We start from the raw sequence: 26,365 nt of genomic DNA, 5'->3' as shown, positions 1-26,365 counted from the left end.
GACGCTCTAGCTAGAGGAAAACACGTATAACCATTTGTCACAAGTTGTGAGATCGTGAGTGTGTTTTCCTTGTTTTCGTCAATTCCGAAAACTCGGTAAGATACAATTTTGAAAATTTGCACATGAGTTTACACACAAAAGTTTTAGGCTTAAACAATTTTATTTTACTAGACACGTATTAAGGCATTTAAAAAAAATATATATACAGGATATTAAAAAACACACTTTTTATTACCATTTAACGAGAAAATTAACACTTGACTTATACGACCCCGGCCAATTCTATACTACAGATTAAAGCGGGCTTATTTGTTTACCAAATCCAACTCAGATAAAATTGTATAAACTGATTAGTGTTCATACAATTTTATTAATAAATTAAATAGCAAATATGGTTATCAGGCATAACTTTTTAAATATTTATTTATTTTTTTAAACAGTAAAAAATTTGGATATATCTTATCTGTGATCTACGTGGAGGGCTATTGGAATGTTTAGACACTTCGTACAAATATGATATAAAATACTAATAATATATATAATAGATTATTTAATAATTAGATGATAAAAATAAATATGAAATAATATTGATTGAGTGGCAGGTATAGGTGTTACTTTTGCCATCTTTAATGTAAATGAAAAATAAACAGAAAACAAATATTCCTATAATAATATTTTTAATAGCTAATTTTACCTAATAGTCAAATTTTATAATTTAAAGGCTTTTATTTTAATTCTATCAAGAATTATGGTAAAACGTACATTGGAGGATAATTAACCTTGACCTTGAAATTGCCTTGGAGCCATTGTAAAGTAAAGGTCATTTGTGATTGGTCAAAATAGTAGACAATTTTTTTTGTGACCTTGACGAGTCAAATTATATTAACAAGCAGTTTTGTCTAAGTTGGACCCATTTTTTTTTCCGTTATAATATTAGCTTCGGGCAATATTTAGATTTAAAATAAAACCTAAATTAAACCCCATCACTCCTTAAATCTTCGATTTTAGGGTAAATTAAGTTTCTGTGAAATGGGTTTTTTTACCTTGATTTTGTATTTCTACCCACGTTTTATCCTAAAATGTTCTTTTTCTTTGACAGTTACTTATTTATAGCAAGAAACTTGATTTTATAACGATCGTTAATGATATTTGGTCTTGAAATTGATTTTCATGCTGAAAAGGCTTTTCAATTATTTGGATTTCTAACGCGTTAGAATTCACAATTGCAGCCTCAATCTTTTAAAATATGATTTTCGCTTCCTAGAAATTCAATTTACAAACGAAAAATGTAGTTTTCTTATAATCGTCAATAGTATTTTGGTTTTAGATATTATGCTTTCGTGTCAAATAATAGGCTCGAAAGTTATTTTTTCCCTTTCTTGCAATTTCTACTCCATTTCAGTTCCCAATTACGCCCTAAATCATCCAAAAAAGGTGAATTTTATTACCATCATTAACAATACGTTGGTCTTTGGTGGATCGTATCCAAAAATGGATCAAAATTAAGCTTTTTGCCTTTTTTTGGGATTTCTACCTATATTTTACTACACAATTGCGGCCTCAATCATTGGGAAATATTGTTTTTCTTACGCCTCAAAAGGTGCTCTTTTGAATTTCTATCGCATTATACCTTTCAATAATTACGCCCTTAAGCATGAAATTTTGATTGACTGGTAAAAATGATGATTTTATTATGATCATCAAGGCATTCGGTTTTGCGTTTTTTGGTTTTCTAGTTTAAATTTAAAATTTTTATTTGTGTGTGAATCTATTTTAGACTTTTGCAACCTGTTTTTAAACTTATCTAAATGTATGTGGTGGGAGGCGCACATATTGAAGGGGATTTAAATGTAAAAAAAATTGTTATCATGAAGCCATTTTTTGGAATTAGTCTCATATATTGAATATTCTTCTATACTCTGTTCATTATCATTATTCTCGTCTTACTCTTATTTAGCTCTAGCAGACTCTTTCATATAATCTTTGTTGTTCTCCTCCAGAGTTGTCATCATTATGTTTTCTATTTTTACTTGATTTGCAGTGGCGATCAATGTTTCATCGGTATATCTCAGGTTATTGATTTTTTGACCTCTAACCAATATCTTATCACTTGGTCTAGGACCTTTCGCATAATGTGTCCCTTTTAGATTTTAACCAGGGTTGGAGAGATTATGCAGCCCTGTCTGACACCGGCATCTGTTCTGAAATTATCGGAATGCGAGTTGTTAATTTTTACTGTGATCTTATTATATCAGTATAAAAGTCTTATCAGCTTAATAAAGTGATGTGATATGCCCATCTTCCCTAATATTGACCACAGATCCTGCCATTTTAATTTATCGAAGGCTTTTGTGTAATCCAAAAAGCACTTTTAAACATAGGGGTATTAAATTGACGGGTTTTTTCGTTTAGCCGTCAGATGTTAAAGATGTGTTTTCTTATGCCCTTTTTAGGAACGAATCCCGTTTGTTCTAGACAATAAAAGAGCTTTCAGCTTTTCGCGTATTACATGAAGTATAGCCTTATTTTCCTTCGATACTAATGCTACTGTTCTGTAGTTTGAAAAAATCGTCCGTCGTGCTCAAAAAAACCTAAATTAAATATTTAAACAAACCAAAGTTATTGTCAAAGGTTACAGGCGTCTCGTTAAGATTACATTGCTTTCCCTTCCTCTGACCTTAGGATGTTTGGTCCTCTCTCTCTGCAGTTAACGCGTCGTGATTTATATCCTGGGAATCACCTCTACATGCATGCAATCTTTGGCAGTATTTTCTTCAAATCTCCGCAATCCATTTCATATAATTTATTTATCATGTGCTGATTTTCATCCATTCTCTGCTTGGATATCGAACTTTGAGCGATAAGGCTTATGGATTTCATAACAATTTGCATGTCTTTCTAATTCTTCACGTTTTACATCGATATGTTTATTTTTGTCTTCCCTACATACTCTTTTTATTTCGCTGTTTAACCTCATACTCAATTATTTTGCTGAGGTTTTAATGTATGACAGATTTGATTCTTCTTGACTCTTGAATAATCAAAAAAGTTGTAGAGTTTTGTCTGTCGTCCAGTGCTTTTTCTTTATTTTCTGCCATCAAGTATCTTTTATTCTTTTCTGGTTCTTTTTACAGAGGTTTCTTAACATTTCTGGATGCGTTCCATATTTTTTCTGGATTATCTTGGTCCTCTAAAATGCTACTTCCTTTTAAAATGATTCTATTTTTTTCTGGATTTGAAATCTTCAATCTTTGGTAGGTTTGGTGGGGCTTGATTCTTTTTGGTTTCAACTTGAACTCTTTTTGGTTTCATATTCTTGTCTTCGTCTCGCTTTTTGAAATTATCTCTTCCATTCTAATCAATATGTAGTTGATTTGGTTCTTGTCTTATCCATTTGGGCATGATGTTTAAACGCAAAATTTGCAATGGCTATATTGTTTTTAGTTACAAAATCTATTAGACCTTGCTCTCGCTTATTTCAAGTAGTTAACCAATATTATTACCTACATTTTGGATTACATATTACCATTATAATTTACATACATTATAGAATAATATCTCACATAAAAATATTAGCTGCTTGAGCAGTTTATGGCCCAAAGATTCTCAGAAACCATCTATAAAACCACTGGTCTATAAAACGCTTAAAAACAAAAAAAATCATTAACGAAACATCTTTTGTTTTGAAAAAAGTCATTACTTAGACACGCTTTTGCAATGCGAAAACTCTATAATATGTCAATTTTTTTACAAGCATTTTTGGCACTGTTGCCACACAAAATTTCATAATATTTAAGTAAGTCGGGGCTTATTAACATAAATCAAAAATAACTTAGGTAGAAAGTAATTAGATTAGAATTTTTTTTTAATATAAACTGCCTCCAATAAATAAAGAAATTAGTTCAACTAACTGGAGTAAATAAAAAAAACTCTTAGAATATAATGATATATTACTTGACCTGTTTGGCAGCAATAGAGAATTCCAGTCTTTCTTCTTATATATTTCTATGTTCTTTGGAATATTAAATTGCTTCGAAGAAGCCCAAAAGAAAGTAAAAACAAAAAAATTAACAAAATTAATTTCTTCTGGCAGTTCAAAACTTTAGTTTCTTGAGAAAAACTGCTTTCAAAAAAAAATTAAATAAATTTAAAAAAATACTGATAACTATAAGTATTTAATAGAAGTAATCAGAAAATCTTCAATAAATAAAAAAATATGGAATAAAATTAATTTTTCCTGGCAGTTGAAACCTTAAAATGTAATTTTTTTACTTGAACTACCTGGAATATGTAAAAAATTATTTAAACGTGGTTGGGAGTGCAATAGGAACAACAACATTTTCCTGTCTCTATTGCTGTTGAATCTCATTGGCAAGATCGGTACACTTGGCCAGATTCTTAGTAATAGTCTCTTGCAGATTGTGTATTAGACTATTATCTATCAAAACAGTCTTTCTTTGTCCTTTGTTAAGTAAAATAATATCCGGTCAATTGGCTAGAATAGTCCTATCTGTAATAACGCTTCTATCCCCGTACAATCAATAGTGTTCATTTTCGACTATATTTTCGGGATTAAATTGATAGTGAGGGACATGAGAGTGCGCGAGTTGGAACTTCTAAGCAAGTTTCTAGTAGATAATCTTACCTACATAGTTATAACGTTAGCGCTATTCTGTGTGGGCAAGAGATGCATAACCTGTTCTGATGTGCTGTATTGTTTCTGGCGAGTGGATATTTATGGCAACGATCATCTACTACTGCAAGATCTCTAACAATGTATTAAAGGTATTTTCTAGTGGCTATTACCAAATTTTGGATCGTGCACACAAATCCTTCGGTTGCGAGAAATAGATCCCCATGAGTAGATAGCCACTAGTTCGATGCAGCTATGTCAATATTTTTGGTTGCCGCTGGATTAGGTCCATTTTCTCTATAATTGGTTTGATATTAGTTGCTTTTAGGTTCAATGGGGTATATCTCTCATCCATCAAACCATTGTAAAATTTAAGCCTTCTGAAGGAAGTACTTCTGCCAGTTGGCTATTTGGTTATAATGGAGAGATAAAATATCAAGTACCACTCTACCGCCAAGAGCTCTTGGAAGCATTAGCCGCTCTATTTCTGATTTCGGATGATGGGTTTTATACTTTATCATCATCTGTCGAGTATTTCTTTTTATTTCTTTTCAAGTCAGTCTCCATTCAATTAACTATTCCAAACATGTATGTCAGCACTTATATAGCACAAGTGTTGATGGCATTAACCATATTCTTACAATTTAGTCTCGATTTCAAGATATTGTTAAGGCGGAGGAAGTATTTTCGTCATGTATTCTTTTTAATGACACTATGATGGGTCGATTGCTGCAAACCAAGATATTTGTACATTTCATCCTCTTCTACGGCGATCACTAATACTCTGCTTTCAAGTTCAAATCGATTGGTACTAGCATTCATTGTGTTTTGCATTTGTCTAGTCGAAAATCCATGCATATACCTTTGGAAAACAGTTCAGCGGTTTTGAGCAAGGATTCCATGTGTGCATGTGTGTCCGCATATAGTTTCATGTTATCCATATACAGGGTGAGTTTTTTAAAGTGTTACAATGCGATATGTCAAAAACGGCTGCAAATTTTTTTTTGACATTTTGGTGACATTTCAAGTATACCGGGGGGCACTTTTTGTGATATTTTTGACATTTGTCCCTTCATCCCCCTAAGAGGGGGGGAGGGTCACTTCCTTACTTTAAATGGAATGACGTGTTATTTATTCTTAAATACGAATCTACATAAAATATGAAGTTTGTTTACAAAAAATTTGCTCTGCTGGTTACGGAATTATGATCAAAAATGTTTTGATTAAATTTAAAAATAATTCTAATATTTTACCATAATAACAGCCGGTTGCCATGGAAATCCTACTGTTTATTTTACTAGTATGGATGGAAATGAAAATCCTAGTAACAGTAGGATTTCCATGGCAACATAACAAGCAGTGTCACATAAAAATTTTGACGTGTTATTAACAAGTAAATTGTGTTTAAAAAGAAAAAAATTGAAGCGAATTTCAGTGTAGAAGTAGATATGTTGTTAATTTTGGAGGAGTGCAGAAAAAATTATAGGGAGGCTACAGTAGTGTGGGCCGAGAGGTTTCCGGATATCCCAAAATCTCATATGGCCTTTAAGAGACTGGAGACCGAAAGTCGTATGACTGGTAGTCTAAAAAGTAAACGACGAAATCAGATTAAAACGCAAACAGATGAAAATAAGGCAGTTGCTGTATTAGGAGCAGTAGCTATTGATCCTCAAATCAGTACCAGGCGGCTTGCTTTAGATGCTGGAATTAGTCCATTTTTTAAGAAACGTTATTTTTTCTGATGAGGCTTCTTTTAATAATTGCGGGCAGGTAAGATTTAACTTATTTAAATTAGAACATATTCAAGTTTTGGTTGTTTGTTTTTCTAAAAGGTAAACAAGCACAACATGCATTACTGGGCAGTAAATAATCCTCACTAGATGAGAACTGTACCACATCAACATCCCTGGTCTGTGAACGTATGGTGTGGTATTTTCGAGGATAGAGTTATTGGTCCGCATTTTTTCCAAGGTCATTTAAATGGACATGTCTACACAGATTTTTTAAGAAATCAGTTACCTCGTCTACTAAACCAAAATTTAAATCCTAACGTATGGGTTCAGCAGGACGGAGCTCCACCCCATTATGCCATACAGGCCCGTACTTATTTAAATGAGATTTTTGAAAACAGGTGGATTGGTCGAGGTGGTCCTGTCAACTGGCCTGCTCATTCGCCAGATTTGACCCCCCTTGACTTTTTTTTATGGGGATTTATAAAAGACAAAGTGTTGGGTAGTGCACCTACAACTCCAGAGGACATGAAGAACAGGATTCGTTTTGTTTGTTCTTTAGTGACACCAGCAATGTTACAGCGGGTACGAAACTCATGTCAAGAAAGGATAATAAAGTGTTTGGAAGTCGAAGGCGGTCACTTCGAAGAGCTCCTTAGGCATAATACATAGACGATTATAGTTAAAATGAATAGTTAATTGAATTTAAAATGAATGATGAATGAAATCTTATGAATCTTAGGGGGGTGAAGGGAAAAATGTCAAAAATATCACAAAAAGTGCCCCCCCGGTATACTTGAAATGTCACCAAAATGTCAAAAAAAAATTTGCAGCCGTTTTTGACATATCGCATTGTAACACTTTAAAAAACTCACCCTGTATATCAGATGAGATGTTTTATACTTTATGCTTATATTTGTTATTATTATTATTATTTTTAGTTTTTGCGATGAAAATGATACAACGGAGCATATGCCATTTAACTTCATACGTTTTTAGAGGTTTCGTACAGAGACAGGAAATATGTGGTGAAGTAGGTACTTCACCACATATTTCATCACGCAGTTAGGTAACTGCGTCAAGTCTTATAGATCCCAGGCTTAAAAATAGACATAATTAAGATAAGATGAGAATATACTTTGTTGTTAAGAAATACAAAGTTTTCTATCAACAAAAGCCGGCTAATGACTTAATCGTAACAATTTAACTATTTGCCGAGTCCCACAGTACATAGGCTACATAGAAAGATGTTGTCTACATACAACTATACTTGCGCAGATAGCTGAAAACCTACTACTAAAGAAGAATACCCTGGGTCGGGTTCGTTGCACTTGCTGGTCCAATAGAGAAGTAGAGTTTTTCAATATGGAAGATTGGCCACATTGACAGAAGAAGAAACAGAAAGGAAAGAGACTCTAACGCAATGACAGGAGGAGTGAAATGAGACGTCAAACGAAAGATAAGAATTCTTATACCAAATATTGAGGGATGGTTGACAACTAACCTATCCAAAAGTGGAAATTTTTGCAAACTCTCTTTCTAAAGCTTACTTTTCTTGAAGTGTGTAAATAAAAAAGCTTATTACTGGTTTACTTCAGATTGTAACACCTGCATCAACATGATATAAAAGATAGTTGAACTATCAGTAGGTATATCACAAATATTTTAAGATGGCTATTTAAAGGTTTAAAACTGATATTTTTCGTATGTGTCATTTCATTTTGCTACTATGAACAGTTAATTATTTATCAATCATTACATCCTTTTTTGTTTGGAAACTGATTTAAGAGAATATTTCATAACTTCATAGAATATTATAAATGCAAACAATTTTTAAATTTTGATGTACTAGCCGTATATTAAATTTTTTTTTGTGAACTTTGTATGTTAACACGATACTTTCAGGTGCCTTCTTAATTGCCTAATTATTAATGTAGTATTAAAAATGCATGGGATGGTCCTGTAAATGCTTTTTTTGTACACATCTTTTCAGGATTTATTAAATTAGAATATTATTTATGTGAAGTTTTTATCTTTATCGTTATTTAAATGAGTTTTTCAAAAAAAATAAAGAAATGAATTCCTTATCGGTTTCTAAACTCTAGTACCAGAATTAGAACTAGAAAGGAACCAATTGTAAAATAGCGGGCTTGATGTCATCAGAGGTAAAGTCCACACCAAGACAGTTCCTGATAAGGTCTGCAAACACGTCAACCGGTGGTGAGTATAGGTGTTGCAAAAGCAAATCGAATCCGACAGTACTGGATACTATTATCAATTACCATTATATATATTTAAAAGGTTGGGTTGGATTTCACTTTATATTTTGTAAATATAATACAATCCTAATCATCTAAACGCTCCATCCTGTATAATGAAAAAGAAAAAAGAATCACGCTCTGTACTTGGAATAATGTTATTGAATATTCTCTATTACTACAACTGGAACCAAGCATAAGTTTTTGTGTCATTTGCAGATGCCTTGGCACTCATTGTGAGTGCAAAAACAAGAAAGGAGCTGACAAGTCCAATTTGCTATCAGACCAATTTTGCACTAGACAGAATAAAGTCCTGGATGTGGCATTATGACTTACAAGCTTGCTTCATAAAAGATAACAATGGTAATACTTGACGGAAAAGAGACAAGTTTTTAAAATAACAATTACGAAATGAAATCGTCGAGTTATTTAAACTATCTATACTAGGAGTCAGGATAGGACAGAATATATCTTTGGGCGACACGTGATAATGGCGTGCATAAAGGTCCAAGGTGCAAACTTGTCAAAAATAATGGTAAATACATGGAATATGGGATATGCCAAGCAAAAACTGCTATATCTCATTACAGAGTCTACTTGCAACATGGCTCTGTTATCCGGCTGGCTATCATCATAACCGGTTGTCAGGTCCCGGACTAATATAACCTTATATTTGTTGTTCAGGATTCCAGTCAGGTACTAAAGCAATTATATATTATAGTACTATTTCGAGATGATTATAACACGATAGTAGTAAATTCAAAGAAAACTTGGGTTTCTACTTTCGTCGTTATACTGCTTTTTGGTAAGATCTCAATGAAAGTATGTATCTGTGATTTGGTCAAATTTGGATAAGTTGAAACAAGCTCAAAGAAAATTTATAAACTTGCAATTTTAATTAATATTATTATCTGAATATGTTACAGTTTTTACCCAGATAAGAAGTAGAAATGAGAAACTACAAGATTTCAAAGTGTGTTTACTGTTTCCAACGCTATTATACAGGTTATCGCAGGTATCATACCTAGAACAGATAATGAAGGAAAGAATCAGAAGACAGAATGAAGAAACACAAAGGCATGCTAGGGAGGAAACCCTGGTTCGGTGACATGAGGTATGGCAAAATGAACAAAACGTTTAGAACTGTCTCTGTGGTTGGATTGCTGGCATCGCATCAGAGAATAGTTTATTAATTAATTATTATAAACTATATTTTTACTTATATTTTGTAAATTAATATTTGGCCCTGGATCATTTAGATTTTATACCTACAAAATTAAAAGGCTATTGCAGAATTTTGTATGAAATTACGGGGAGTTAACACACGAGAATACGGTTTTTTATTGCGAACGATCGGTATCATTACGGTTGGCCTCAGAAACCGAGATAGAAACATCATTACGTTGATGTTTCTTGATGACTTCATTCCAATAATAACTTGTGATTAATTTGATAATTCTCTCTATTAGTACTGAAGCTTAGGCAGCTATTTGTGAAATATTACTACGGGTAGAGAGGCAGAAGAAGAGGAAGGAACAAGAAAAACAGATAAACCACGTAAAAAAACATAATCTTCAAACGATTCTAGAGACAATAGAGAAATTAGGCATGGTAAATAGGGATAGATTAAAGACACTGGATCTTAAAGAAAAACCAAGTTCTTAAAGAGATTTCCTATAATAATAGAGAAATAAAAAACACTAGCAGATCGAAACTTGTAAATGCTATCAGATTGAGAAATGAACAACTTAAAACATGCTAGAAGAAGGCCTACTCTCCGGTTTATTAAATAGGAAGTTGCACTGGCATTTTGAAGTAGTCACTGAGTTAATAATTCTTTCTATTAGTAAAGAAGTTTAGGTAGCTGTTGGCAATGAAGTATCATTGGATAGAGAGGCAGAAGAAGAGGAAGAAATAAAAGCACAAATAATTTTTTATCCATTTTTAGACTTTGGGATTTATTTCATTCCTACTCCGAAGTTCCGATAAACCCTAATCATTTACAAAGAAATTTCTTTAAGGTGTCGAAACTTACTATAATAATAAAGGGGCTAAATACATATACCAAGAAGGAACTGCAAGTGAAAACCAGAATTTATTACTATTAATATTTGCCTAAATATTTTGTCAAGGCAACACTGCCGAATTTCGTTGTAAAAAAATTGAAGTATTAGGAAGTTTTTACATTGCAATGTTTTGAAAATGACGTCATATAGTAAGCAAGTTTATCTTTATTTTATAGTACAAAATTGGATTTATCCATTTGGTTCTATGAACTGTACCCTTTCTACCATATGAAAAAAGTTTTAGGAATAATTTGGGTTTTAAATGTTCAAGTACCAATCAATCCATCAATCAATAGTTTATTTAAGTCAGTTACATTAAATATTTTTACACATGTCAAATAAAATGGACAAATAGGTCCTAACAGTAAACTAAAATAAAGATTAAAATTTAAAATATAAAATACAAACGAACTACTACATATCAAGACTAATGCAAGAAAACAGATCCACAACAAATTAAAATTTGAATTAAAATATTCTTCATGGGATTAGAAAGCTTGACAAACCTAAGTTAGTTAGTATAAACCTAACCTAGTTAGTAACAAACCTTTTTATATGAGTTTTAAATAAAGACATTGCAACTCTCTTATTCTAATAAAAAATGCATTAAAATACCTAGTCGTCAAATACCCTGGGCCATCTTGACATCTTTGTAGGCAACGGTAAGCAGGACCCAAATCGTCCCTAGCACGAGTGTTAATAGTTGTACTCGATTAGTTGGAAACAAGTGCAAGTTTTCCCTTACATACACCAAACACGCAAACAAATAAAGACAAGGCACAGTTAAAATTTTTACATTAATAAAGGCGCTTTTGCAGTCCTCTCTATAACCCAAACCAGATATCACCCTAACAGCCTCCTTTTGCAATCCAAAAACTCTATGTCGCCCAGCCGAATGTTCCCATGCAAGAATTGCATAGCTAATGTGAGAATAAAAAACAGATAAAAAAAGGTTGTTTGCCTTACATTGGTCGAGACACACTGAGAAATATGCCGGAGAAGATAAAGGTTCTTGGCAAGTTTTTTTGCAAAAGCATCAACATGCTCACACCACTGTAGCTTGGGATCCAAGGTCACACCTAGAAAGGACACTGCCGAGACATCCGGTGACTCCCGTATGTCTCGAAGGGAGAAAATTACCATATGTGTCTTCTGCATTCAACAGTAGCCTGTTAGAGCAGAACCATTTCTCTGCCCTCTCCTGTGCCAACTTGATAGCCTCCAATGCCTCACTTAATGTATCAGCAGCAAGAGAAACAGTGGTGTCATAGCAAAAAGAGAATATTTGGCTATTAGGTCGCTATTAAGAAGATCATTGATATATATTAAAAATAGTATAGGCCTAACAATTGACCCTTGGGTCACACCTATGTCAATCTCACTCATTGCTGAGGACACCTCTGCCACTCTCAAAACGTGATCTCTGTGTTCTAGGTAAAAGAACATCATGTTCACACTTGTAGTGTCAAAATTACAATATTTAAGCTTTCCAAGGAGGTTACCATGGTCAACACAGTTGAAGGCTTTGGCCAAATCCAAAAATAAAACAGAGTCATATTGCATATTGTGGAAAGCATCCAAAATCGCAGAATGAAGATTACATGAACTGTGTAAGATACAAGATTCCATGAACTGTGTTTCTCTTTTTTCTGAAACCAAAGTGACATTGAGAGAGAATATTTTCGGTATTGAAAAAATTCACCATTTGAATGGTCATACATTTCTCCAGAAACTTTGAAACTACAGGCAGAGATATTTACCTGTAGTTTTCAGGTTGACCCGGAGCCCCTTTCTTAAAGATTGGAGTCACAATTGCAACCTTTTGGAGGAAGTCTGGAAACACACCCGTTTTTAAACATAGATTCATCAATTTTGTCAGAGGAACAAGTATTTCATTTTTGACTGATCTTAATAGTCGTATTTTTTCTCCCTTTGGCATAACCGCAGCTTTTAAAACCAATAATACCTTAAATAGACATCTAATTAAAACTAAAGATAAACTACCCCCGCTATCTTCTTCAGGAGTTTATGAGATTAGGTGTAAAGAGTGCCCTGCAGTGTACGTCGGCCAGTCTGGTAGGAAGATTTCTACTAGGATTAGTGAACACAAGGCCCAATACAATAAATTTAAAAATACCGAAATCACAGTGACCAGATCAGCTTTTGCTAATCACCTTCTCGACTCCAGGCATGATTTTCCTGACAGCCAAAATATAAAAATACTGCATCAATGCAACAAAAGTAAAAAACTAGACTTGTTGGAGACAATGGAGATTAGTAAAGCTTTTAAAAGCCCAGATCTGTCCTGTGTTAATGAAAGGTTTGATTTTGATAGCCACCTAGTTTTTAATAACCTCAAGTAGTTCTAGACTCTTAAATGATGGTTAGATTTCTGAAATGTATAAAGGATTTGATTGTTTAGTTGAGTTCTTTGTACATAGATAGTGCCACTTTATTGTAATCTTTGTTTACTTAAATATTAGGTGTTTTGTGTATGTTATGGTAAGTTTTTGTTGAATTCTCCTGTTTTCGGGTTACATAATTTTAATTATTGTTTAGGTCTGATGATGCTCTAGTCGAGCGAAACATGTAACCTTCGTTATTTTATTAAATGTATTTGTGATGCTGTAGATTTCGTGTTTTTTACCTTTTAAAAAATTGTATGACCAGCATCTTTGGGATAATGGATGAGTTTTTCGAGTTTAATAGTCGTATGTTAAGGCCTATATATGTCACGACTGTGTTTGTTACTCAGCTGATCGAAAATGGCTTTTATATGATTAAAACTTGCTTTATTAAAGGAGAAGGCAGATTTAGGCTTGATGACACTGTTTACATACAATATCGGCAAAAAGTGGAAAAACATTTAAAATATTGTCTTAGTTTTAGCTGTATAACACTTATTTTCTTACCGGGGTCTAGCATTAAATCTCTTTGGAATGTTGTTTGTTTTGTTGCCAATAAATATTGAAATACCTTTGCCTATTTTATAAATAATTTTATTTGTATGCTTTAGCAGAGGCAAAAAGTGAAAAAACAATCCTGTCTTATCTCTTTGTTTTTTTAATTTTGCAAATTGTATGACTTAAATTGAGTTCAGTTAAACCTAGGTTGTAAATAATAAAAATAGAAATAGTAGTTGACAAATTTAATAGTGGGCAAACGCAAGCTTCAATAGCTAAAGATTAAATCTTCATAGATCAATTATAAGCAAGGTTATTTCCTTTTGGAAGATCAGAAAAACTATTAAAAGCTCCCTCAAGACCGAAAGACCCAGAGAAACTAATGATGCTGAAGATAAAATAATTAAGAGGTTTGTAACCAGTAACCCATTTGCTTCAGCTAGTAGTGTTACACAAGAATTTTCAGAAGTTGCACGCTCAATTCGAAGCATTCGGTATTGCCTTAGTGAAATGGGACTGTATGGGCGGCGTCCAGCAAAGAAACCTTTTATTTCCCCTAAAAACAGGGCTGCCAGACTACAGTTTGCAAGAGATCATCTTTTATGGACCGTGAAAAAATGAAAAAATGTTTTATTTTCGGATGAGAGCAAATTCAATTTGTTTGGATTCCATGTTGTAAAGTGGGTAAGACGTCCGAAGAGTTGTAGACTTAATCCTAAACACACTATAAAACATGGCGACGGAAATGTTATGATGTGAGGATGTATTTCAGAAAGAAATCCATTAGTGCGTATAGAAGGTAAAATGGATCGTTTTAAATATCTGCGCATTCTTGAGCAGTAAATGCTTCCACATGTTAAAGACAACATGCCATTATTGTAGACGTTTCAATACGATAACGATCCAAAGCATACCTCAGTACTTGTGAAACAGTGGTTAGCTAGCAATAAAGTTAATGTTACGAGGGAATGGGAAGAATTAAATCGACGTCTACAACAAAAGAACAAAGGTAAATTCAGAAACCAGGCTGAATTATTTCAAGAATTAAATAAAATATGGTTGACCATAAATCCAGAATATATGAACAAACTAATGTTGTCAATGAATTCTAGGTGTATAGAAGTTATTAAGACTAAGGGGTTTGCAACCGGATATTAATTGTTCTCTATGAAAAAATTTAATAAATAAATTGTTTCTTCACTTTTTGCCTTTGATTAAAATATATAATTATAAATTTTCCTCTTGGATTCCGTTAAAGTGTAAAAAATCTAAATTAAAAATTTATTGTGCCCCATTAAAGTTATTTTCTAAACAAAATATTACAAAAATAAAAAAAAATAACAAAAATGTGTTTGTTTCTCCACTTTTTTCCGATAGTGTATGTTAAAGGGTCTGTATCTGAGTTTGGAATGTTGCAAACTATATGGTCAGTTATATATATTAGAAAAAAAGTTGTTAAAATCATTAGGACTGGACAAGGATTTCATCTGAATATCTTGAGCCCCATGACGGTACTTATTTATTACTTGCTACATGATCTTATTGGGATTTGTATAGGATTAAGAATTATGCGGTAATTTGTTCTGATTTTTGCCTTAATTATAGATTCCCTATACCTTGTTTGATAAGATTTATAGAGATTTTCTATGTCTGGAATATTATATTGGGCTTTGAGCTCATATAAAAGATTGAGTTGTTCCCGCATTACCCTAACATCTTTGCCAAACCACGGTATATTACAAAATTGGTCAGATCTTACATTATACGTCTTGTCTCGCGACGAGTGAACAAGTACACACGTATTAATTTTGCTCCGTCTTTTCGTGAGTTTTCGGGTATTAATTTGGCGTTTTTGAACACTTTTTCTTCAAACATTAGCACTGCAGCCCAGTGTTCCATATGTGCTGGTAACGTCAGTCGGACAAACCCAGGCATCTCCTGCCAAGGTCAATGCGATCGACAATATCACCTTAAATGCGTGAAATTACCATCGGCTATCGGAGATTTACAACCAGACTCCGGCATCGTTTGGCGATGTAAAGACTGCACTACCAAAACTGACCGCTCTACGGGGGACACCTCAAAAGTTTTGCGGGAGCTTGTTGAAAAGGTTAATACGGTAAGTGTCTGATTTGGCTGCCTTCAGATCCGTTCAGTCGGGATTTACTGAATCGCTTACTTTTTTTGGAGCAAAGATCGATAACTTTACCAGTCAAATGGAGAACGTAAAAAAATTATCTAAAACGATAAATGAAATGCAGCAGGAAATTTCCGAAATTCGTAAAGAGTCTTTGCACTTAAGAACGGAAATCGAAGTGCTACAACAAGAGAGTCGTAAAAATAATATTGAACTCTGCGGCGTCCCAGAAAAAAGGAATGAGAATATAGTATCAATGGTAAAAAAAATAGGCTCCATTGTTGGAACCATAATTCATGATGATGATATAGCCGCTTCTCATAGAGTTGCTCGTTTTAACAAGGGGTCGGATACCAGCAATAATTATCCTAAAAACGTCATAGTAAAGTTTTTCTCCGTGTCGAAGAGAAACGAATTTTTAAGCGCAGTTAAGTTAGGCCGAAACTGTGGTTTGAAGGCTTCTGACTTGGGATTTGAGCAGGAAACTAGGTTGTTTGTCAACGAACATCTCTCTCCATACTTCAAGCAGCTGCACAGAAGGGCTCGGGAGTTTTGCAAAATGTTAAACTATACATATTGCTGGATTAAGGATTCGAAGATCTTCATTAAAAAAGAGGATAATAGTAGGGCTTTTCATGTCTCCAATGAACAAGTTTTGTCGTCTTTGAGTACTTAATCCCTTTTCTTGTTATGTTTAAATACTTTAGTCTATCTCCTATGTATAATCTCTATTTAAATGTCTGTATGCACTGAATTTTCAATTTATTACCAAAATACCAGAGGACTTAGAACAAAAACTGTTGATTTTTACCAATCTATGTGTGCTGCTCAATTTGACTGTGTATCAATAACTGAATCCTGGCTGAAGCCTGATGTGCTGAGCTCGGAGTTATTTCCTCCTGGCTACAATGTTTTTAGGTTGGACCGTAGTGCTCTAGTGAGTGGAAAAAGTGATGGTGGCGGAGTGATGCCAGCTGTGCGCGATATTCATTGTGCCGAGCTCATACCAAGATTATGTAACACCAATAATATAATTGAAGATATATGGGTCAGTGTCGTCTTATATGGAGGTAATAAATTGTTAATTTGTACTGTCTATGTCCCACCTCACGCATCTTCGAATAACTATAAACATTTCATGTCAAAAGTAGAGTCTGTACTAAGTAACAAAATTAATGGGAAAGTTTTATTGCTAGGTGATTTTAACTTGCCTAATTTATCCTGGTCGCGTAATAACAAACTAAATTCTGATAACGCCACTGACCCATGTAGCGAATGCTTTACTGATTTTTACTTCCTTAATGGTTTAAAACAATTTAATTATATTTTGAATTCAAGGAATAGAATTTTAGATTTAGTTGTAGGTACTAATTCTTTAATAACCGAGGTACTTAAATGTAATTACCCATTAGTGCCTGAGGACAGTCATCATATGTCGTTGAAGGTAAATATTAAGTTAAATTATGAAAAAAAAGTCGTGTGTAATTCTTATCAAAAGGTAAATTTTATTAGGACAAATTATGCAGTTATTAATGAAAAAATTCGTTCTCTTCAGTGGAAGGATTTATTTTTATCTCGTGATGTAGATAACAACATCGAATGTTTTTACGCAGAACTAATATTGAGTGAATGAACAGAGTAATATTGTAAATTCTGAAATATCAAAAATAAAAATTAAAAAGCGCCAATATCCTTTATGGTTTTCTAAGCACACTATTAATTTAATAAAGAATAAAGTGCAGGTGCACAGAGACTGGAAAAAATACAAGCTACAGTCTGACTACGATATTTTCTCAAATTTACGTAAAACTGTAAAACTAAATATTAGTAATAAGATTAGTAAAGACTATAAAGCTTACATTACTAAAACAGAGGAAAATATTAAGCATGACACAAAGTACTTTTGGTCGTTTAGTAATAATAAAAGGAATACAAAAAATTTGCCGTTAAAAATGAACTTTAATGATCAATATGCTTCGAATAACTCTGACATTTGTGAACTTTTCTCAAAGTTTTTTAGCAGTGTTTTTGAACCATCTAATACTCCATCATTAATTGATGTTGTCCAATCAAAAGAATGTTTTACTGTTGATCATGTTCGAGAAGACGATATTAGAGAAGCATTATGCTCTATGAATCCCAAAAAGGGTCCTGGGCCAGACGGATTTCCCTCAATATTTCTGAAATCATGTCCTAATCTTTGTGAGCCTCTATATTTATTGTATAATCAATGTATTTCAACTGGTAAATACCCTAAGCTTTGGAAAGTGGCCCAAATTGTGCCTATTTTTAAATCAGGAGATAAAAGCGCTATCAATAACGATAGACCGATTTCTCTCTTGAGCCATTTTGGGAAACTGTTTGAGTCTCTTATTTTGGATCAATTATTTTTTATCGTTAGGGGATCGATTGACTTAAACCAACACGGCTTTTTAAAAAAAAGATCGGCACTGACTAACCTTGTGCCTTACGTTCAACTCATATCTGAGAATATGGAGCGAGGTTCTGAGACTTGTACAGTGTACACCGATTTCTCTAAAGCTTTCGATAAGGTCCACCACCCAACTCTTTACTGAAAATTGACTCTTTACTCTTAAAAGTTACTGTTACAACATACTGTGAAAGATCTCAGTATGTTGTTGTAAATGGCCAAAAATCGAAGAGTACAGCTGTGACTTCAGGTGTGCCTCAGGGGTCACACTTCGGTCCTCTGCTGTTTATCATTTTCCTATATGATATAGAGCAATGTTTTTCACATAGTAGCTATGCTTTATATGCAGATGATCTTAAAATCTCAAAAACTATTAATTCGGCTGCTGATTACTTTACTTTACAGTACGATTTATCTAATTTTATGAATTACTGTACTTTGAATAGACTTTTTGTCAATTTGGATAAATGTAATTGTATTTTGTTTTCTAAAAGGCCTGTTAAATTATAGGTTTAACAGACGACGGCATTTCTTTAGTTATGATAATAATTTAAAATTTTATAATATGCAATCGTTGGAGGTCCGAAGAAGAAATTTTGATTTAATATTTATATACAAGGCCGTAAACAACTTTATTGATTCTTCATCTGTTTTAGAAAAACTCAATTTTAACATCAATCCTTACATCCTTCGTAATAGACAAACTTTTGTAGTATCCAGGTATTTTTCCAATTACTTATCGAATTCTCCAATTATTAGATGTACCCGTATGTATAATAGTTTGGAGTTAAACCATCCTAATATTGACTTATTTTTTTGAGCTTTGATGCCTTTAAACGACACCTAAGACGGCTTCCTGATTAAACTACATAAGTAATTCTTTCTAGATTGTGATGAAATTTTAAGAATTAATTCTCTGTAGTTGTAAGTATTATTATATAGAACTTGTTTACTAATTTGTATTTGTGATATAACGTGCTTTCTTATTATTGGACAGCTGTGCCTGTCTGTTAGAAAGCCTTGACTGTAAATAAATAAATAAATAAATAAGACATTTCCGGGAAAGATTCTAGATATCCATTTTCCAAGATGTTTAAAACGTTGATGGACGTTACTGCCATAGAAGTATTCTAATAACTCACGCCATGGGACACCTACTGCTATGGCAGTAAAATAAATCGCGTATGAAAATTCACTTCTGCCATAGCAGTAGGAATTTGAATATAGAGTTATTGTAGTTCAACTAATACTGTCCCACCGCAACTCTTTTAAATTTGGGGCACTGTCCTACTAGTAGGAGAAACTAGTTTGCATATGCAAGCTGTTTGTTAGTTGAGTGGGTAGTAATTTTGGCGCTCTTACTGCTATAGCAGTAACCGTCTTAGTGTTGCCAACACAGTAGATTTTCCACTAGATCTAGTGGTTTTGATAGTCATTTAGTCGAATGGCGTTATCAAAATCCACCATGATGGAAATTTTAGTGGAAATGAAATTTTTTAGCGGAATTTTTAGTGAAAATAAGATATTTTGCAAAATGATGGTACTTTTGTTATTTTCAAATTTTTTAGTAAAGCGCATCAGTTGGCCACATCATTTTAGGCAACCCGCTCGTTACTTGAGAAAGCGCCAATACGGTCGCGTTCATCAGAATAAAGCGCTTACTAAAGCGATGCAATTTTTTCTGCTGAACTTCAAGGAAGCTTCTGCGCTTCGAGCGCTTCTGCATCGCTTTGTTCTGATGATCGCAACCTAATTTAATTACTAATGTCAACGTCAACGCGTGTTATATTATATTTATGTTTATGTTATGAGTATCATACCTCTCTTTAATCTATGTATGATTATTGCTTACTAATATTAGTACAAGTAATTAGTAATAATACAATTTGTTTATTTGTTATAATCAGAGGTAATAAGAGCTGTTTTTTAAAATAGAAATCAAAAATTATAACTATATTTTTTAGTTAAATATGTCCAAAACCTACAAGCAAAAATTTCGAGATTCGTGGATGAAAGACCCCTGTTTTAAGGAATGGTTAAGTGTAGTGGACTCAACAGAAGGGCGGATTGCGAAATGTAAGGCATGTGGTAACAGACTGCAAAATAGGTATGCTGATCTTAAGGCCCACAGCATTTCGAAAAAACACAAAATGAATGTCAAAATAGTTTTCGGCAAATCGCAACAAAAAATTCCATTTAAAAAGGATTCTGAACTATATGACCAAAAAAGGGCTGAAGTAAGACTAGCATTATATTATGTTGCCAATCACACATCAATAAATGCATGTGATCATCTTACCAACGTATGTAAAAATTCATTCAAAGGACACTCTGCTGCTGATGCACTCAGTATGCATAGAACCAAATGTAGATACAAATGTTATAAAAAATGTCCTGGCCCCTCATTTCATAAATTATCTAAGAAATGATATTGGGGAATCACACATATAGCCTTCTGTTAGATGAGTCGACAGACATAAGTATTAAAAAATATTTGGGCATTATCATAATATATTACAGCAAAAGTAAAAATAAAATTGTATAAACATTTCTCGACATGCCCGAACTTAGGAATATGGATGCTGAAGGTATTGTTACAGAGGTCAAGGAAATGTTAGCTAAACACAAGCTCAAAATACAAAAGTTAAAAGGTATAGACACAGATAATGCAGCTGTTATGATGGGCATAAACAATGGTGTCTATAAAAAGTTAAAAGAAGATGTTCCAAACTTAGTTTTAATCAGGTTAATATATTATTATTGTGATGTAGCTTAAGAAGTCTTCGACTTTTCTTTCTTATTTAAAAGTAAGGTATTATTTAATACTAATTTGCATTTTATTTGATTTTTTCGGTGTGTATGCCACTCGTTACAGCTAGCCGTTAGTGCAGCAGCAACTGAGAAATACCTACCGAGAAATATTGAGTTTTTAATTAGGGAAACTTAAGATTGGTTTGCTAGATCATCAATAAGGCAAGATGAATATAAATTATTATACAAAACTATAAATGATGACCATGATCCAAGAAAAATTGTACAATCATGTCAGACTTGATGGCTGTCCATAGAGTCATCAGTGTCCAGAATCCTAGACCAGTGGCTGGAATTAAAGACATTTTTTGGCATGGTAAGGAATAAGGAAAGGTGTTAACAGCAGAGACACTTTTTGCTATGTATAATGATGACAAAAATTATGCTTTTATGGCTTTACTAAAAAATATTTTGGTGGAGGTTCAGAGAGTAAATAAATTGTTTGAATTCAATAATGCTGACCCGACTAAACTTTTAGATGAATTGACAAATTTGTTGGACAACCTTGTCTCAAAAATTAAATTGCCCCATATGAAAATAGATATTTTTAAAGAAAAAATTGAAGACTATGTAGACCCAAACTTATTTAGGATATAGTTTTGAAAATACTCTGACAATGCTTAGGGAAAAAAAGGCTATTGTACAAGAAGAAGAAAAAGTTTTAAGGCAAAGGTCGCTAAACTTTATTATTAGTTTAATAAAAGAAATTAGACAGAGACTCCCAAATAACTTTGATATTTTAAACAAAATATCAAACTTAAGTGTTCCAAATGCACTTTGCCACAATAAGAAGTCCATAGTGCCATTATTACAATATCTTTCAAAAACTGAAATGGAAATTGATGTTTTTGAAGCTGAGTGAAGAAAAATCCACTTACTAAAATGGAATGAAACAAAAAATACAAAGAATTTTTGGTATGAAGTTGCCAATTTTAAAGATGCAAATGATGAAAATCCATTGCAAAGTTTAGCCTCATTTGCTTTAGAACTTTTGGTATTACCACACTCCAATGCTAAAGTTGAAAGGTTGTTCAGCTAACTTAACATTATTAAAAATAAAATCAGAAATCGGCTAAATTTTGATACTTTAGTTTCTTTGATATATATAAGATGTGGCCTTAAAAGTGTAGAAAAGTGCTGTGATAGCTATAAATTACCAAATTCTGTTATAGAAAATATAAAAACAAATGAGACCTATCAACCATGTGATATGATTCCTGAGTATTGTGATGTAGGTTTACCAGATATACCTATTTATTTAACCTGTTTTGTTTTTCTAGTTTTATTAGACTACTTTATTATTAATACTATTATATTAGTTTAGTTAGTTTAATGTGTTAAGTAGATAATTTTTGTTGTTATACCAATCTAAGAATGAATATTTATTTCCTTCTTTAAAAAATATTTTTGTTTTTGTTTTTTTTATATTTTTGTTTATTTTGTCTGCAATAATGACATGACCGATATTATATATTTTCCATTTTTTTTTATAATAAATATGTAATATTTTCTATAAAACAATGAGTTTTTAATTGCAAATTGCAACTACCCCTCACAAAAAGATGGCGTAAGCATAGCAAAAACTTATTGTAGAGTTCTGCTGTACCTTAACATATGACATATGTACCTATATAAATACATTCGCCGACAGATGGGGCTGATTTTTAAAAATCGCAGAAAAGATGATAAATCATATTATCCTAATAAATAAATGATATTTTTCTCAAAAAAAAAATATATATAGTGGAATTCTAGTTCAATTTGATTATTTTTCAGCTGAATTCTAGTAGAATTTAATTTTTTCATTTAGTGGATTTCTAGTGAGATTTAATATAGTTTCTGGTGGAATGTCTTGTAATAAAGTTGGCAACACTGAACTGTCTCATTGTTTACTACCCAGTTGTATCTTAACCGTCCCAGAGGTAGCACGTGTTTTTGTTTTTGTGAACTGCGTAATTAGTAATGGATCCTAAAGAACAACAGAGATTGTTAAAACTTTATGATGAAGTGTCTAGTGATGAATACTGTGAGAGTGATTCTACGGACACGGAAAGGTCGGACCCTTTTGTAGACAGAGACGGTGAATTTGATATAAATGACCCTACTTATCAACCCAGAGATAGTGATTTAAGCAGCAGTTCTGAAATTGAGAAGTCAGAGAAAGAAAATATTGAAACAGATACCAATTTGTGAATATATTGACACAGAAAATAAGGGAAACGAAGACAAAGATGGTGAGTTTTCCAGTTTTATACTTTTCTTTGTTTATTGCATGTTTGTATTTTTTTTTAGATGAATGGGTTGAATTTGTGCAAGATATCCCCAATTTTAACTTTGATCATGATGCAGCGGGAATAAAAATTGACATTACTGATGATATGAGTTCCCTTGAAGTATTTCAAATGCTTTGGACAGCTGAAATCAAAAATTTAATAATAAATTGCTCTAATAAATATGGTGAGACCATGTCCAGAACTTCTCGACCACACAAAAAAAATTCCAGGTCATCCAAATTTGTTTCAATTGAGCCAAGGGAATTTGATATTTTTATAGCTGTGACCCTTCTTAGAGCCCAAATAGGATACCCCGAGCTAAGGAAGGTCTTTTCAATGGATCCCTTATACTATCACCCTATATTTTCTCACTTTATGTCTGGAAGAAGATATGAGCAAATTCTAAGATACCTATGTTGTTATGAAAATGTAGGTCAAGATAAACTGTACAAGGTACAACCTCTTCTGGACATTATTATCCAGAACTTCCAAAATGCTAATAGCCTTGAGGAACACTTAAGTTTAAATGAGTCACTACTACTTTTTCGAGCAAGGCTTAGTTTCAGACAGTACATAAAAAATAAAAGAGCAAGATATGGAATAAAATTTTTTGAGTTGTGTGCGCCAAATGGGTACCTATTTAATATAGAAATATACAAAGGAAAAAGTGAAAAAATTGAAGCGGAATCAAAAGTGGATTCGCTTGTTTTGCGACTAATGAGTCCATATCTCAATAGAGGACACCATCTGGTGATGGATAATTTTTATAATAGTGCAAAGCTCTCAGAAAACCTCTTAAAATACAAAACTCACATAACAGGGACCCTCAGGAGCAATAGGAAAGGCAATCCAAAAGTTGTGACTTTGAAAAAGTTGAAAAAGGGGGAATACATCTGGAGAAGACGTCGAGGTGTATGGTGTATACGTCTCTAAATGGAGAGACAACAGCGATGTCTTACTTTTAACCACCAAGTATCATCCCAAGTTAATTGAAGTCTCAAATCGCTTTGGCAAGGTAAATTTTTTGTTTTTCTAAAATAGGTACACTAATGTAATAATATATATTTCTTTTTAAGGTGAAATTAAAACCAGTTGAAGTAGCAGAATATAACAAATATATGTCTGGTGTTGATAGACTGGATCAGCTTGTATCTTACTACTCATGCCCATGAAAAACAATAAGGTGGTATAAGAAAATCATTTTTCATTTACTAGACGTTACAATATTTAATGCATTTATTATTTACAAGAAAAAAGTAAAAAATATCAGAATGATTATTCGAGGATTGCTCGAAATACCTGCAAATGAAAAAAAAACGAAGACTTTTTTTTAAACAAACAAAAATATTGCTGTACATGACAATCGGCGAACACTAGTAAGACCAGATAATAATGATACTCCACATTTTCCCGAAAAAATCCCTTTGCCCTCTGAGAATTATAAAAGGAAGAACTACTTTTTAAACTGCAAGGAGTGTCTCAAAAAGGACAAAAGGACACAAGTTTCATACAGATGTAAGGGTTGTGAAGACAAACCAACATTATGTCCGACATGCTTTGAAAGTTACCATTTTAGCCTTAGGAACTAGTTTTTACTTTAGGTTGTATTTTATTTCTTTCTTCAAAATAAATGTTTCTCCAAGTTAAAACGTTTTAGAAATTTATACTGCTCTAGCAGTACAGTGTCCCAAAATTGTCATTAAAAAATTACTGCTTATGCAGTAATGCGTCCTGTCATAAAGTTAGAAAGTAATGTTGGTGGGTCACAACTATTATGGCGTCCAAAGTTGTTTTTTTCAAACTTTATCCTATTTTATATAAATGGTCAAAATATGAAAAAAATCGGTTCATATGTTTCTAAAATATCAATTTGATTTTTTTGGAACATCGACTATGTTCAGACTGTCCATCAATGTGTTAAACACGATTGCAATTTTTAATTAACATTAGTGTTTTTATTAATAAAATCGCAGGAAGTAGTAGATATTTTATTAAAGAACAGGAGAGACCCTTTTTGTTATCGATCTGCATAGCTTACGAGACTCAACATAATCATCTTTCACACTATCAACCATACAGTTTAACCCATATGATCTGATATATTCAAGTCTACAACATTTACAGAGCTCACAGTCACAGTCACACCAAATTCAGAGTTAGAAGTTCAATTAAATCAACTCTCTTAAAAATCCTGTTGTATACAGCAAAAAGGCCTTTTTCCTCCTTACCTTTTACTCCTTCTCCAAATCATCGTCAACTTAAAGTCACTATAAACCTACCAACATTAACTCACTTAAAATAACCATGATTCGCTTACCTTCTTCGCCACAACATTTTAACCCACGTAATCAAACTGTTATCAGCGTTGTCGGATCAGCATGTCGTTTCTTACTGATAAGATTGCCTCCGCTATCATAACGCGATTTGATCAAACATACTTTGATAGTCCTGGCGTTGATCGTTTATAGCGTGTTCTATGTCTATTTTGGATCGATGCATGTCTGCGAAACAAAAAAATAAATAAGCCACGTATTTATTGTTACTAAAAATTATTTTAAAAGCCAATAAACTTACAAAGGGAATCATTTTACTATATATAATCTAATAAGGCAATAAAATAATTTATTAATTCGTTACTTAAATTGAATATTTTGATACTAGATTTAATTTGTCATATGTCACTTCTCTGTCTAAGAAAACCTGGCCTATTGTTGGTTACTATGGAAAAATTTAAAGGTAAGCACACACTCAACTTTCAAGTGTCTAATAATAATTAATATTTAAATAAATAATCAAAATATGTAAGCAGCAAAAGAAAAGGAGAGAGAGAAAAAGAGAGATTCACGTTTACATTGCATTTGCATGATGATTATGGTTTACCTCAGACCGGCTCGCCTTGAGAACGTCTTTGTAATTTATTTACCAAGCGCAAGAAGCGCGTAGCATTGAATCACACAATGAGATTTATTTCCTTTTATTCACTTAAGTGCGAGGTTGACAATACAATGGAGGGTGTCTAGTTTTAATAATTTTCCTAATTTACAAGGTGATCCAAAAGTAAAGCTCTGTATCAGACAGTCCTTTATGGAAAATTTGAATAGTAAAATTAGATGTGCTGCATAG

The 26,365-nt window shown here is 32.8% G+C and overlaps 1 protein-coding gene across 4 annotated transcripts in view; it reads right to left on the bottom strand.

Moving 5' to 3' along the window:
- The window catches only part of LOC126739778 (putative polypeptide N-acetylgalactosaminyltransferase 9), a 501,736-nt gene that overhangs the window by 337,433 nt on the left and 137,938 nt on the right, over positions 1–26,365 (bottom strand). For 2 of the 4 annotated variants that reach the window (XM_050445594.1, XM_050445615.1), the window contains exon 2: positions 25,560–25,743. The gene's annotated coding sequence lies outside the window, so the exon portion shown is untranslated. Of the gene's footprint in view, positions 1–25,470; positions 25,744–25,816; positions 25,957–26,365 lie in introns of those variants that run through there. The other 2 variants (XM_050445602.1, XM_050445610.1) reach the window with 2 other exon arrangements.

The sequence above is a fragment of the Anthonomus grandis genome, chromosome 1 (genome assembly GCF_022605725.1).
Source record: "Anthonomus grandis grandis chromosome 1, icAntGran1.3, whole genome shotgun sequence".
Lineage (NCBI taxonomy): Eukaryota > Metazoa > Arthropoda > Insecta > Coleoptera > Curculionidae > Anthonomus > Anthonomus grandis.
This window is presented reverse-complemented; position numbering and strand designations above follow the sequence as displayed.